This window comes from Aythya fuligula, chromosome 3 (genome assembly GCF_009819795.1).
Source record: "Aythya fuligula isolate bAytFul2 chromosome 3, bAytFul2.pri, whole genome shotgun sequence".
Classification (NCBI taxonomy): Eukaryota; Metazoa; Chordata; class Aves; order Anseriformes; family Anatidae; genus Aythya; species Aythya fuligula.
Window position 1 is genome coordinate 46614438 of NC_045561.1, and position 14230 is coordinate 46628667.

Below are 14230 nucleotides of genomic sequence, written 5' to 3' on the forward strand. Positions count from 1 at the left end.
GCTGGAGAGCAGCCTAGAAGAGAGGGATCTGGGGGTCGTGGTAGACAGCAAGTTGAATATGAGCCAGCAGTGTGCCCTGGCAGCCAGGAGGGCCAATCGTGTCCTGGGGTGCATCAAGCACGGCATCGCTAGTAGGTCAAGGGAGGTGATTGTCCCGCTCTACTCTGCGCTGGTGCGGCCTCACCTCGAGTACTGTGTGCAGTTCTGGGCACCACAGTATAAAAAGGACATGAAACTGTTGGAGAGTGTCCAGAGGAGGGCTACGAAGATGGTGAAAGGCCTGGAGGGGAAGACGTACGAAGAACGGCTGAAGTCACTGGGCCTGTTCAGCCTGGAGAAGAGGAGGCTGAGGGGAGACCTCATCACAGTCTACAACTTCCTCGTAAGGGGGTGTCGAGAGGCAGGAGACCTTTTCTCCATTAACACCAGTGACAGGACCCGCGGGAACAGGGTTAAGCTGAGGCAGGGGAAATTTAGGCTTGACATCAGGAGGGGGTTCTTCACAGAGAGGGTGGTTGCACACTGGAACAGGCTCCCCAGGGAAGTGGTCACTGCACCGAGCCTGTCTGAATTTAAGAAGAGATTGGACTGTGCACTTAGTCACATGGTCTGAACTTTTGGGTAGACCTGTGCGGTGTCAAGAGTTGGACTTGATGATCCTTAAGGGTCCCTTCCAACTCAGGATATTCTATGATTCTATGATTCTATGAACTAAGTCAAAACTGTCAGATAATGCCTGATTTACAGGGTGCTGGGGTGGGAGCATCTGCACAGAATGGCTGCAAAGAGTCTCTTGGAACCAGGGAGAATTTACTGCACTTTTTACATGAAACTTAATCACCCTGATAGACATTTTTGTAGAAGAAGCACATTTACGTCCAATCAATATGGAAAAGTCTTGAGGAATAAATAAGACATCTCACTAGCTCAAACCACTAATAACATTGAGACTTTTAGGTGTTGATAGACAAGACCTTCCTCTAGAAGTTTACTGTATAGTCACTACCCAATCTTTTACTCTCCTAAAAGTTTTCACACTGACACTAGAGGCAAGAGGATAAAACACATGCCCATACCTAAAATGCATCAAAGCACACTTCTTGCCTAAAGTAATTTAAGTCAATGGTTTAAATCAAAACTCTTGTCTACAAACAGCAGGGTTATCATTTCCATTCCAATGAGCTAAATACTACTGCAGTTACAGGCACCGTTCTTGGCAGCCTCAAAAACACTGGCCTTGCCTGCCTGGTCTCCCTTTGAACTTACCCTTTTAAAATCCTTCCTCACAGAAAACATGGTCTGGGGCAAGGAAGCTTGTGCTGCTCTTCACCTGTCCTGAGAGTCAGCTTCAGTTCAGTCAGAGCATGGGTAGCTGCCACTGAGGTGGTTTTAGCTTGGCCAGGTTGAAAAAAGCTGAAGTTTGTACACTGCAACTCCGATGCTGTTGACAGTGACCCACTGTGATGAAAGCCAGCTCAGGTAGACTGCTCGGATCGCAGTCATCCTCATGACTGCCATCACGCAGGCATCTGCAAAGGCTCCTGAGGCCTTCCACATGCATTAAATTTCCTTTATACTCATTTTGGCAGGAAAATACCTTGTGTCTAGAGGGTTGCAGTTGAGAAATGTGCCCACTATCAAGATAACTCAGGTGTCTTCCAAAGGCCCATACAGTAATTTCATTTTCTGTCTTCCTGCAGTAAGAGCATCCCTGCAATGCTGGAAAACAGAATTAGGAGAACTAGAGAATTTTTCCCACAAAAATCACGAGCACAGCATTATATTGGATCCTTTGTGTGAGACTTTTCCCTGGATGGCTATGTCCTACTTTCTCCACAGGACAGCAGTGAGCACACCACGTAAATATACGACACTGAAAGAAAAAAGTCATGTTTGGTTCATCAGCCACCCGTCCGCACTGCAGTAGCCCTTTCTAGTCCTTTTGTATCACTTCCTGATCTGCAATATTTATCTTATTCCTTTTTCCTCCTTCAATAAAATTGTTTTATTTGCACTTTTCATCATCTATAAGCAATTCAAGAACTATTCAGTGTTTCTGGCACCCAGAATAACAGAAAAGTCAGTAGCCTTGGCATATAAGAGTAGATATATAGTGTCTGAAGGGAATAAAACACAGATCCACATACAAAACCAGGAAATAAATTTCCTATCAGGGAGAATTTATTCCCACTTTTAATCGGGGTATACTAAATTATACAAGCTCACAGTGCCCAGCAAGTGATAAAGTGATTAGTCCATCCTCTGCTACACCTCCGCATTTAGTCCCTGTGGAACATAATTAATGGGCAGTTTACACTTCTCTCACAAAACATTAATAAACACCATAAACAAAATCTAACATAACGCTGCCCAGCACCACCTCACTTGGGCACCTCCCAGGATTCAATATTTTGCTGCAAACCACCACAATTTATTCATACTCTCTCCATGCATAAGACAACGCTTATACCCAAGCTACTAGGAAATAATTGTTCAGAATTAGAGGCATTGTATCAAATTCTTTAATAACAGACTGTACTTCAGTCATGCCATCGTTACCGTTGGCTACAAATATGGTAATTTAAAAAATAATTTTAAAAAATCAATCCAGTATGTCAGAGATTATTTGATATATATTTATAAAGTTGTTATTGTTCATCAGCTGCCAGGTAACTGTAGATATTTTTCCCTTAACGTTTGCTTCATTACTTTATTAATGAAAACTGGGCTTAACAAGTGCAGTTCATATTACAGCTCCCCAGGCTTTCTTATTTTTACTTTTCATAATTTTCAAAAATTACAAAACATCACATCTACTTTCCAGTCTCTGCCTCAGATTTCTAGAATCACAGCAGTTATTTTCAGCTATTTGAAAGTAGTTTACAAATTCATTGGCTAATTTAAAGTACATTGCAGAAAATGTATTAGGGCATCTTACCATGTAGTGCAGTTTCAAACAGTAATGATTCAGCATTGAACTTTAATAGCCAAAACCCTAAGAATCAAGTGGAGGAAGCATTACATATAATATAGCATATACTTAGATTAAATGTGAAACCTAATTTGTATTAAAGGAAGTATTAGTTACAAAAAAAATTAACAATATAACTAACATTATGGAAAAAAATAATGATGTCTTAAAATATAGTACTGAAACAGTAAACATACGGTTATTCTTCCAGGTTTAGCCTTCCATTTAATTACTTTCTCACGTCAATTTCTTGGTCCCAGATTTGTATTACAAATTAAAAGTCAGGTATGCAGGCAGTCTCTTTGGGTTTACTTTGTGGTTTTTTTGTTTGTTTGTTTTGTTTTGTTTTTGTTGTTGTTGTTGTGGTTTTTTGTTTGAAAATAAGGTGTTTTTTTTCGTTTTTTTTTTTTTTTTTTCTTTTTAGTATGACATTAGGGATAACTATGGAGTAAAGTTAACTTTTCTTTCAGCACAGAAAAATATGAATGCTGGAATTATTTGGGTTTGTATCTACCCGTGAGAATCTTGTTTACCCAAGAAAATATATATCTTCAAATATAATTGGCAACTTTTGTATATATATAAAAAATGCTTATTTATTATTCTATCTACTTGGCTACTATACTCTTTGAATCTTTTTGGATCTTCCATATTTGTCAGAATTTAGGTGACTCACATTCCTATTAACCTTTAATAATCGCCATTTTTTCCTCATAGAGTAAATCATTTTCTGACTAGGTATGATTGTTAAATATCTTTCATCTCTCAGTGAGCTTTTCCTTCCTGTTTAGCAATCTGCTTACATCATGCCTTCTGTCTTGAAAAGTACTTACAAAACGGTACTGTGAGGTCCCAGGTTTACAGTCTTTTAATCTCAAATGCTCTGTGTTCACAAGGAAAAATCTTCTAATTCATGGTCCTACCTGGCCTCTGACAATGAAACTATGTCCTTTCCATTTCAATTATTGTGAGAAACGAACTGCATCCCATCAAATAAATGAAGCTTTTGTCTATGCCTGTCCACAAGTCCTGTTTTCATTGGGATAGCATATGTGCAATTGATTTGAAATTACCAACCCCTCTTTGTAAGGAGTATTCAATACCTTACTGAAGTCTCAGCTGCTGAGGCTGTAATGCTCAACAGTGAAAAATCTAGCTTGTTAGCTCTTAGCTATACCCGATGCTTAGCTATGTAGCCTCTTCAGGGCTAACAAGAGTAAAAAGCAGTCAAGACTTATTTCTGCCATAAAGTCGAAGATCTGACTGAATGTAGACAAGTAGCAGTCACGCTGAGGAAGAAGTTACCATTATTACAAAGCCACTCTTCTGCGTAAAGCTACGCTATAAAATACGTCTATCCATCTGTCAGCCTTTAAGAGTTTGTTGAAATGGATGAGCTTGGGTTTGGCTTACATTTTGTTAAGGAAACGAACAGCAAATGTTTAAATAATACCTTTGCATGTGAAACAGAAAAGAATTACCAAAAATAACTTAAAACCAACACTCATTACGGTTCTCCCAAACACAAAACCACGTGATTTGTTATGAAATTCAGCCTATGTATTAAGCAGCTTGAAACAGGACTGTTTTTTTTTGTCTACTTTAAGTATTGTGCTGCAACTATTCATAGCAACTGAAAAGGCCACTTAGAGGAACCAGATCTAAAAATAAACAGCGATCACTTTTTAATCAGAGCCATACTTGATCTGCCATGATTCTGCAAACGGCTTCGTGACCCGTTGCTCACGGCAAGGAGGAGGCAGCTCCTCCGGCAGAGCGCGCGTTTCCCTTGCAGAGGCTGGCGGGCACACAGGAACTGCCTCTCATTGTTCTGCACTGATGCCTCTTCCAGTCTTGCCTTCCGCAGAGGAAAAGCCACGGAGCGAAGTCCGTACGAGACAATTTTCAATATGAACTGGTTGAAAGCTCCAGCAGTTTAGCACAGTAAATATTTTTTTCTCCCGCTTTCCTTAGTGGCAGAAATCAATACAGTTGACTAATAGCAAGTCTCTCCTTCTCCCAAATGTTCCGCCATAGGAATTTCAGGGAACTAAAGCAACCGTCAGATCGCCGCTTCTTTGCATTTCTTCTATTTTATTTATCTTTACAAGAACTGAAGGCAGTTCATGTCACTGTTCTTTTTTTTTATAAGGGATTGGCAACCTCCCTTCTTCAGCCTGCATGCCTTGGAAAAAAATGTAATCTGAAGTCATTGTAAGACCATTAGCAAATGTTTGTGTATTAGAAGAGCAACTCTCAAAAGAAATGCAGATGTGCACGTACAAAAGTAAGAGCCTTGAAAGGCCACAAGCTCCCACAAAGCTGTTCAAAGTAACTGAAAAAGGGCAAGTCTCAAAACTTACAGGTATTGACTTCTGAATCCTTCTCCTCATAAAAGTTGTAAACTAAATATAAAGTTCTGTTTTTCTTAGAAAAGAGCTTTATATATATATATTTTTTTTCTAAACAGGCAGAGAGCCCGGCTTTAGCTGCTTGCTTTCTGAAATCCCTGTCGGAGTATGAAATGTAGGTGGTATACATTATCCTTTTTGCTAAAATGAAAATAAAAACTTCCCTGATTGGTGGCTGAAGCTAATGGGAATTGATAAATTACTTTCCATCCCAGTGGACATGAAATCTCCGAAGTTTTAGATTTCAATTGAATGAGAAATTACTTCTGCAACTCAGTCAGCAGGATCGAATATAACTGTGTTTTTTTAATCTTATCAGAGTGTGACAAAAATCAGAAAATTCATAGCTTTGCGACTGCAATATGTGAAGGCACAAGTTAGAGGCACCCTGTTTAGAGAAGCGTAATTTATGAATGCCACCTCCGCATTCTCAACGCTCGCTTAAAATTTAGGGATTCTTGGGATGCTGAGAGGCAGCTCCTCCACTCCCATTGACGGCACTGCCTCAAGGGCTGGGAGGGAACATGCAGAAAGGGTTACTCCTGGCAAGTAAGACCTGCTTTCACACCTCCCCAGCACGCCTTACTCTCAAGGGCAATGTGAGCACTCAGACTCAGCAGTTGGTTAAAATACCCTTCCGAGCACGAAGCCGTTGGCTGGAGCTGGGACTTCTCTCCTTCCTTTTTCTGTGTCTTTATTTGGCAACTTCAGCAATAAACACTTCCAAATAGCATTTTAGAGAAATGTGTTGCTGATGTACTCGCTTTACGCCAGGAGGCGGGGGGAGCATGGCTAGAGCTGGTGCACCAGTGTGCTCCCGCTTGGGCCCCAGCTTTAGCAGACAAATGAGGTCTTTCTATCAAAGGGAGAGTCCAGATCTGCACCCAGCAGAGCTGAGACAAACTGCCCTCTCCACATAGGCATGCGCCCTTCAAACAGCTCGAGCTGGCTGCTCGCAGGCTCTGCGTGGTTACACTCCATCTCCCCCAGCTATAAATAGCAGTGCCAGCCAGACGTGCCTTCGGCCAGCCAAGAGCTTGCACCCATTCCTCCCAAGCTGCAACCATCTGCACTTTTGTCACCTCTAGGCCACACGCCACAACCCTTTGCTTGGGGAAGACACCACAATACTTGCGGGCAACGTGACAGACGGCAAATCCCGGCCAGTATGGTCAGCAGCAGGCTTCAGATCTGTGCTGTGCGCTGCCTCCTCTCACCTTTGCCCTCTCCCAGCTGTGAGGTGGCGATGTTCAGCCAGGGACCTCACCATGGACCCTGTGCCCGCAGACCCCGAGGAAGCCTTTGTCCCCAGTGGCATGGCCTGGCGAGGTTTCTCCTGGAGCAAGGCTTGTGCCGGGAATGAGCTAATTTAGGACCATGGCAGAGAGTTCAGATGCTTATCCAGAGTTTAAAGAGCAGATGAACTTTTTATCCTGCAAAATTTGGCTATGTTTCACAGTCCTTATTCAGGCAAAACTACAGCTGGCTTTAATGGAAGCTTTGGCGGAGGGGAAAAACTTAACTGAAAGCTGCAAGATTTAGCTTCTCCCTGGAATTCTCATGAGATATCTGCTTGGTTTTGTTCAGACTACAGGAGCAATTTCAACACACATTCACCCTTCAGCTTCCAGTCACAACCTGGAGCCTCAAACGTTGAGCTAAGTGTCAGTGAAAAATAACTGAGAGAAACCTGAAGTGATAAAGAAAACAGAAAAAGATCTCCCGCACTGGACAAACATGACAAAAACTGATTTTATTCCTGGACTTGCAGTGGAAAACTAAAGCATGCTGTCTTATTCTTCACTAAGATAGCGTCCATATTTAAAATGTGTATGTAAGCATGACATGTGCACCACCATACGCATAGAAAGTTCTCTTCGGTTGTGGCCTATAAATGCATTTGGCCTGAAATATGTATGACCAGCAATGGCTCCTGGTGCTGTACATCCACCCAGACATGACAGAGAGGGAGTGCTGCCGCAGTGCACATGTGCTTTGTTATTTGTGAAGGCTCCGTATGAGAAAGCCGGTCATTTCCTCTCCTACAATAACAAGCTCGATAGCTATCTAATCGTGTATGGTAGGAGTGTAACTGCCTACTTCCCACTATAGCCACAAGATACCATTTTATTTCTGGCTCATCTAGCTGTTCGGTCTGTTGTGTCCCTGCGGATAATTAGTCCTGAACTCAGGGAAACTATTTATCTTACACCGGGGATATTCTATCAAATACCTCTTCACACAAAAACTCATTTAAAAGGATAAAAACCATTCCCTGAGGAACTGAATGCATTTGTAGGCTTCTAGTCATTTCCAGCAGGTGACATATCTGAAATCACAGAGCCTCCCTTTCGGTGACTAGGTGGGAGCCAATTAGCATCATTTTGAACTGTGAAAGCTGCATCACCACAGCCTCCAAGGAGCAAATCCTATTTGTTGTAAACAAATCTGATTTGCTCAGTTTCGCCTCCCCACAAACATTGCACAACAGTCGCAGAGAAAGTTGTTTTACAGGGCAAGCCCCCATTGTCACTGAAAACAGGCAGTGTTTTTTTTCTCCCCAGGAGAAGAAAAATAGATGTGACAGTTCACAGCTACCACAGGTAATGGCTGCAAACTAGACTCTCTCACCAGAATTTCTCCCCAAGGCTCCTTTAAATATTCCATGACTAGCTATGTCCAAATGTATTTCCCAAAGGATCAAAGTACATTTTTCTTCCACTTGACAGAAGTCACCGAGTTGTTGCTATCACTTTGCCCTTGCAGTCCTTTTGCATCACCCACTTGCAGAAATAAACATTCCTCGAGATTTTTCCTGATGCAGTAACTGTCCATGCCACCAGGGCTTTATTTTGGCCAGAGATGCCTGCGGTGTTTTTGCCGGAGCACAAGCATCTTGTTTAGATCCCATGAAAAGAGAGAGCTTGGCTCTTACAGAAGCTTGGTAAGTCTCTGACTGCAGCTAGAGGTCCAGTAGAAAGAAAAATCCAAATTATTAGGACTTGGTATATGAAGCAGATGAACCAATCTAGAGGTAAGTCCTGGTATGTCCTAAGGCTTAAATAGCAATGCACACATGCCCTGATTTCCCCATTCAGAGAACCAAAGTACCTCTAAAATGTTTTTAAAGTAAAGGAGTTAAAGAACCAGCACAACTACATCTGCCTGGGCCCTCTCCTGCATGCAGACGCAGCCCTCATGTACTGATGCATGTGAAATTTGAGCAAAGCCCCTTAGGGGTCCTAGCTGAAGACTACCCCCCCTGAAGCGTGCACAGGAGGCACGTGCTCTTTATGAGCAACAAAAGATGAGTCTGAAAACCTTGCAGTGTCACAGTTCAGTCTTTAGTAAGGAAAAATTCCCTGTTTAAGGACTGAATAATGGTGTGGAGCCAGGCCATGTTTTCACCAATCCATCAGGCTAACTGGCCATGATACACTGTCTGGATAATAAATGCCATTCAGTCCTCATTGCCGTGTCTTTTATTAAAAGCTATATGGGGAAGGCAGAAATAAAAATTACAAGAAACTGTGCATCAAGCTAACTCCACACACTGACACCATGGTGTACAGGGTGTGACATGCTTGCTCCTTGGGACATTGCCTTTGCTTTGCTGGGGCAATCAGGATTTCCAAACTTATGCAGCAAGTCAAGCACAGGACCCCACATCACAGCCTGCTGAGCTGCTAAGCAGAAAATTGTAACCAGCTAGAGAACAAAATGATTTTAGTATTCGTGTTGACCTAATATGGACAGATCTGCATTCATGCTGCCTAGGTTGAGAGCCTTCTGTTTTCTTCTATCCTGAACTCCCATTAATCTCCACTGAAATTATTCTGAAATATGATTTCTTCACTGGCAAAACTGGTTAATAAGGTTCTTGCCCTCTCTTTGATCTCAGGCAATAATTCCTATTCCTCTCTGTCGCCTGTTTCTGAAGTCATGGTTTAAGGAGGTCACGCAAGAAATACAGATTTAAAAAAATAAATAAATCAAAGAAATTTGGAAAGGGATGCTTGTTTTGTTTAACCCTTACCAAACATTTATTCACCTTAGGGCAAAAGGTTGTCTCCTCCTCTAAACGCACAGCAAGGAGCACATGCTTTGTTTGAAAGGACTATCACCCTGTCACTGTGCACAAAGTCCTGCTTTTGCTTCCATCTTTAACAAGAAAAAAAAAGTCCCATTTGTATCAAGTCTTTAAGATGGGGCTAGGACATATTCTCAGCAACACATTGCTTCTGACCTACTTTCAAGAAGGCCCCACAAACAACACAATTTATGTGACTGAGGGGAGGGACAAACTGCAGGCAGAGCTGTGGAAAGGGACAAACTTTTTCAAATGGGTTTGCCCCTGGGGAAATCATAATGCAAAACCGAGCTGCTAGGTACTTGAGCACCTGAGAAGATCTAGGCTTACTATTTCTGTACCTCAATTTCACCCTTTTCCAGTGTTGTAATGGGCCCTGCCTGCCTAAAAACAAATTCACAGAACTTCATTAACTGAGGCCCATGAAATGCTTTATGGATGACAAATATCACATAAAGTTGCCAAGTATACTTACACATGTGCAAAGCTATAAGCGACCAAGACACAGAGACTGAAAGATATGGCAGAAGTGTGCTGAACTTATGTTGTTGTAGGCCAAAGCGATGTAGACACCACACTCTGCAAGCCATGTCTCCATAGCAGCAAGAATAGGATTGCATTAAATGTCATATTTATCTAGACTTCATTGTGAACTTAATCACAGTGAAGGAGAAAGAGATCCACAAAGAAACAACAAAGTCTTGAACAATTATGATATATTAAATCCCTCAGCAATATTGAAACCTCTCATACTAAAATTTTTCTACATTTTATTTAATTCTCTTTATCCTCCTGGGGATCTGAGTTCAGGAAAACAAAAGGTAAAAGCATCTACCTTCTGCAGCATGCATGTGAATATAAGGAAAAATATTGTCAGATGCACTTGACAGCTGTAAAAATAACAGATTATCTTTAATCATTTCCCAGATAAGAAAAAGGTGTCAGCTATCCATGGGTCACAGGCAAGGAAGAAAGGATGTTTTCAGAAATTCCTCTGAAATGAATTTTGGCAGATACCGCTTTCATAAGTGAGGTGAATTTTTCTGTTTTCCACTGGAAATTGAGGACACGACAACGCAAAAGAATAGACCTTCTTAAAACAAAACATGTATATATAGGTATTAGCAACCTGCTGGTGAAACACACTGAAGGAAGAATAGGACTGGAGGAGCCTGGGATTGATTCTGCAGAAATGGCATATGTGTTTGGAGATTGTCAGAAGTAGGAGACACAGTCTCAGGAGTTTATTAGTGGAGACTGCCATATTTTATTTATTTTGTTTAAAAATACTCCAGAATAGTTGTCCGGGGTCCCACATCAACTAAAGCTATCCCTTTCTGGGAGACAAGTCATATATAGTTACATATGACTAGATATATATATATACACACACACACATATATAAACACATTTTTATATAAAGCACTTAAGTACCTTATAGTACTTTAAGTACCTTAAAGACTTGTTTTTAAACTTGTCTAGTCTAGCCATAGCACTACTAAAATTTTTATACCAGTCTGTCCTAACCCAAGTACATGCTTTTTTGAAGTGCATGCAACTCTCATAAGATCACAGTAATTTAAAGTATCTTATCACGTTTTCTTCTGGCTCCTTATCATTACCAGCAATGAGAACTTAGCAAAGATGAACAAGGTGAAAGCTCTGCTGATTACACACAGATAAAGATTTTGTAGCATATTTAATAATAGTTTTAAAAGAGCAAATAAATGCACTGCTATATCTTTGAGTGTGTGTGCCTAAAGCAAAGTACATTCAAGGAAAAGCTGTTGAATAGGAAAATGATGCTTTTCATATTTTGTTCTGACTTAATTAAAGCTTAAATTTCCCCTTCAATTTTCATGAGGAGAATATATTTTTAATTACTGTATGTGACCTTTTTATATTTCAGCTTGAGTATGAAACATCCAGATCAATGAAAAGTAATTTAAAGCAACCTGAACAAATACATGCTTGTCTGAAAGAGGAGGAATGTGAAACTTGCACTCAAATTTCAGCAGCTCTTGATCCTAGCATCTCACGTGGATGGTTCAGCGAGCTTAGGAGGCCTCAGGGGAGGATCTGAACTTGCACAACGAACAGGATTGTACCCTGCTCTAACCAATAGCACCGCATGTCATATACACGCTTTCTTCTGAAGGTTTTTTCCCCTGCTGTACTTCCCCTTCCCCTTTCTTAAATTAAATTAATGCTTTTCATGGGCAGCTGAAGCCTGAGGCACGTGGGAAATGAGAGATTTGTGTACCACAGGACCCTATACAGGAATTTCCACCAACTTTCACGAGAATTTTCTTTCTCCCTGTCCCAATCTGTACCCACTGCAATTTAAAAATAAAAATAAAAAAAAATTAAAATATCCTATTTTTCCCCTAGTAATCAATGGTGTGGACCCAGAAGTGTTGCTGAGATAAACAGGATCACATTTACAAATAATACTAAATTAGAAGGATCTGTTGACTTCATAGAGGATAGAGAGGTCTTGCATAGAGTTCCCGATAGATTACAGTGCTGGGCACTCACCAGTTGTGTGAAGTTCAACAAGACCAAGTGCCAAATTCCATACCTGAGACTGGACAACCCTGGATATACATACAGACTAGGGGAAGAGAGGCTGGAGCCCCATGGGAAGGGATCTGGGGCTTGGGTTGACAGTGAATTGAATGTGAGCCAGCAGCATGCCCTAGCAGCCAGAATGGCCGACCATACCCTGGGGTGCACCAGGCACGGCACTGCTAGCCAGTCCAGGGAAGGGACTGGCTCCGCTGTAGTGCAGCCTCACTTCGCATACTGTGAGCAGTTTGGGCAGCACAGTATAAGGACATAAAACTATTAGTGAATGTCCAAAGAAGGGCTACCAAGACAGTGAAGGGTCTAGAGGAGAAGTCATCTGAGCAGTGGCTGAGGTCCCTTGGTTTCTTCAGCCCAGAGCAGGGGAGGCTGAGGGGAGGCCTCATGGCGGCCTGCAGCTCCCACACGAGGGGAGCGGAGGGGCAGGCGCTGAGCTCTGTTCTCTGGGGACAGCGACAGGACCCAAGGGAACGGCATGGACCTGGGGCAGGCTGGGTGTTAGGAAAAGGTTCTTCACCCGGCGTGTGGTTGGGCACTGGGACAGGCTTCCCAGGGCAGTGGTCACAGCACTGAGCCTGCTGCAGTGCAAGAAGTGTTTGGACAATGCTCTTACAGGGTCTGTTTTTGGGGTGGTCCTGTGTGGAGACGGGAGTTGGAATCAATGATCCTTGTGGGTCCCTCCCTACTCAGGATATTCTATGATTGTCAAGCATCTGTTCTCTTGCTTCTGTTAATCTCCAAAAGTCAATTAATAGAATCAAGAAAATACAAGAAGGTAAAACAGCTTATCAGAAGCATATCTCACCCTCCAGTCACAGCACAAACTCTTCCCTCCTTTCATTCTGCACTGAAGGAGGAATGTAACCACCTGGTTACGATTACATGACCTTAGGTAATAAAAGTCTATCATCATAAAAGTGAAAAGCACATCTTAGATTAGTATCGTTGAAACAGATTAATTTACTGGAGAATTGTTTATTAAAAAAAACAGTAAACCAGAAGTAGGTAAACGTTTTCCACCAAGAGTAGAAAATAAATTTTAGAATAGCAACTGCAGAAACAGCATAGAAATGTTCAAGGTAATACACAGTCAAAGCCTTGTGTTTTAAAGAATGAGCCCCTAAAAATTTCATTGAGTATCATTATCAAGAATAATGTAGTTCTCATAGCATGATGGAGCACAGGGTGGGGAAGAACATGATTACACCATGCCATACAACCTCTATTTTTCAGGCATCACAGAATTTTTCAGGGTTGACTCATTAGACATATTAACTCTTTGTAATCAATATTACATTGTAAATTTACACCTTCTCTAGAGATTTAAAATTTAGTTAGAATTTCATTTTTTTTTTAATTGCTTCTGTCTGGCATTTTCATCTCATTAGTCTTATCTAGGACTTTAATTGTGACTTTGTAATCTATAAATGATAAAGCCTGAGTCATGGAAGCCATATGGAAGCATAAAGGTTACTTAAAATAGAAAAAGAAAAGAAAAAACACTATTTCCCAAATCTTGCTAGAGGAATCTCATTAAATAGAGGGAAAAATAGGTAATCCTATATTAGAAAGTATTTCATTAGATGTTAACATGTCCGCAGATTTCTGTTGAATGATGAAATTTTGTTGAAGGAAGACATACTGCTTTTATATATGTGTCTATATATATACACATATGCACTTATATGTGCATATACATGTGACAGTATTAAGATACTTTTAATAGGTATATAAAGGAAAACAAATGTTGACATGCTGTGTTAGTTTAGACGGCTCAGGTGCCCAGCCAGTCTCTCAGCGTGCACTGCCTACCAGTGACTAATGCTGCTCATAGTCTTCAGCATCTGTATCACTTAACTATTGAAACAAAACAGGAGACAACTTCTCTAATACATGTTTTCACAAAGACACAGAATAAGGAATCTTTAATTGCTCTTTGAGTATGGAAGACCTTTCTTCAGTGACTGTTCCTCTCTGCCCCCCATCATGCTTCTTCCTGGTCCTTACAAGGCACTGACAGAACTGAACTTGGTCAGGAATGCAAAGAATAACAAGAAGGGGTTCTGGAGGTACATTGGCCACAAAAGAAAGACTAAGGAGAACAAACTGCTTCTGACAAATGAAGATGGAGAGTTCATACAACAGACATAGAGAAGGCAGTGTTACTTAACT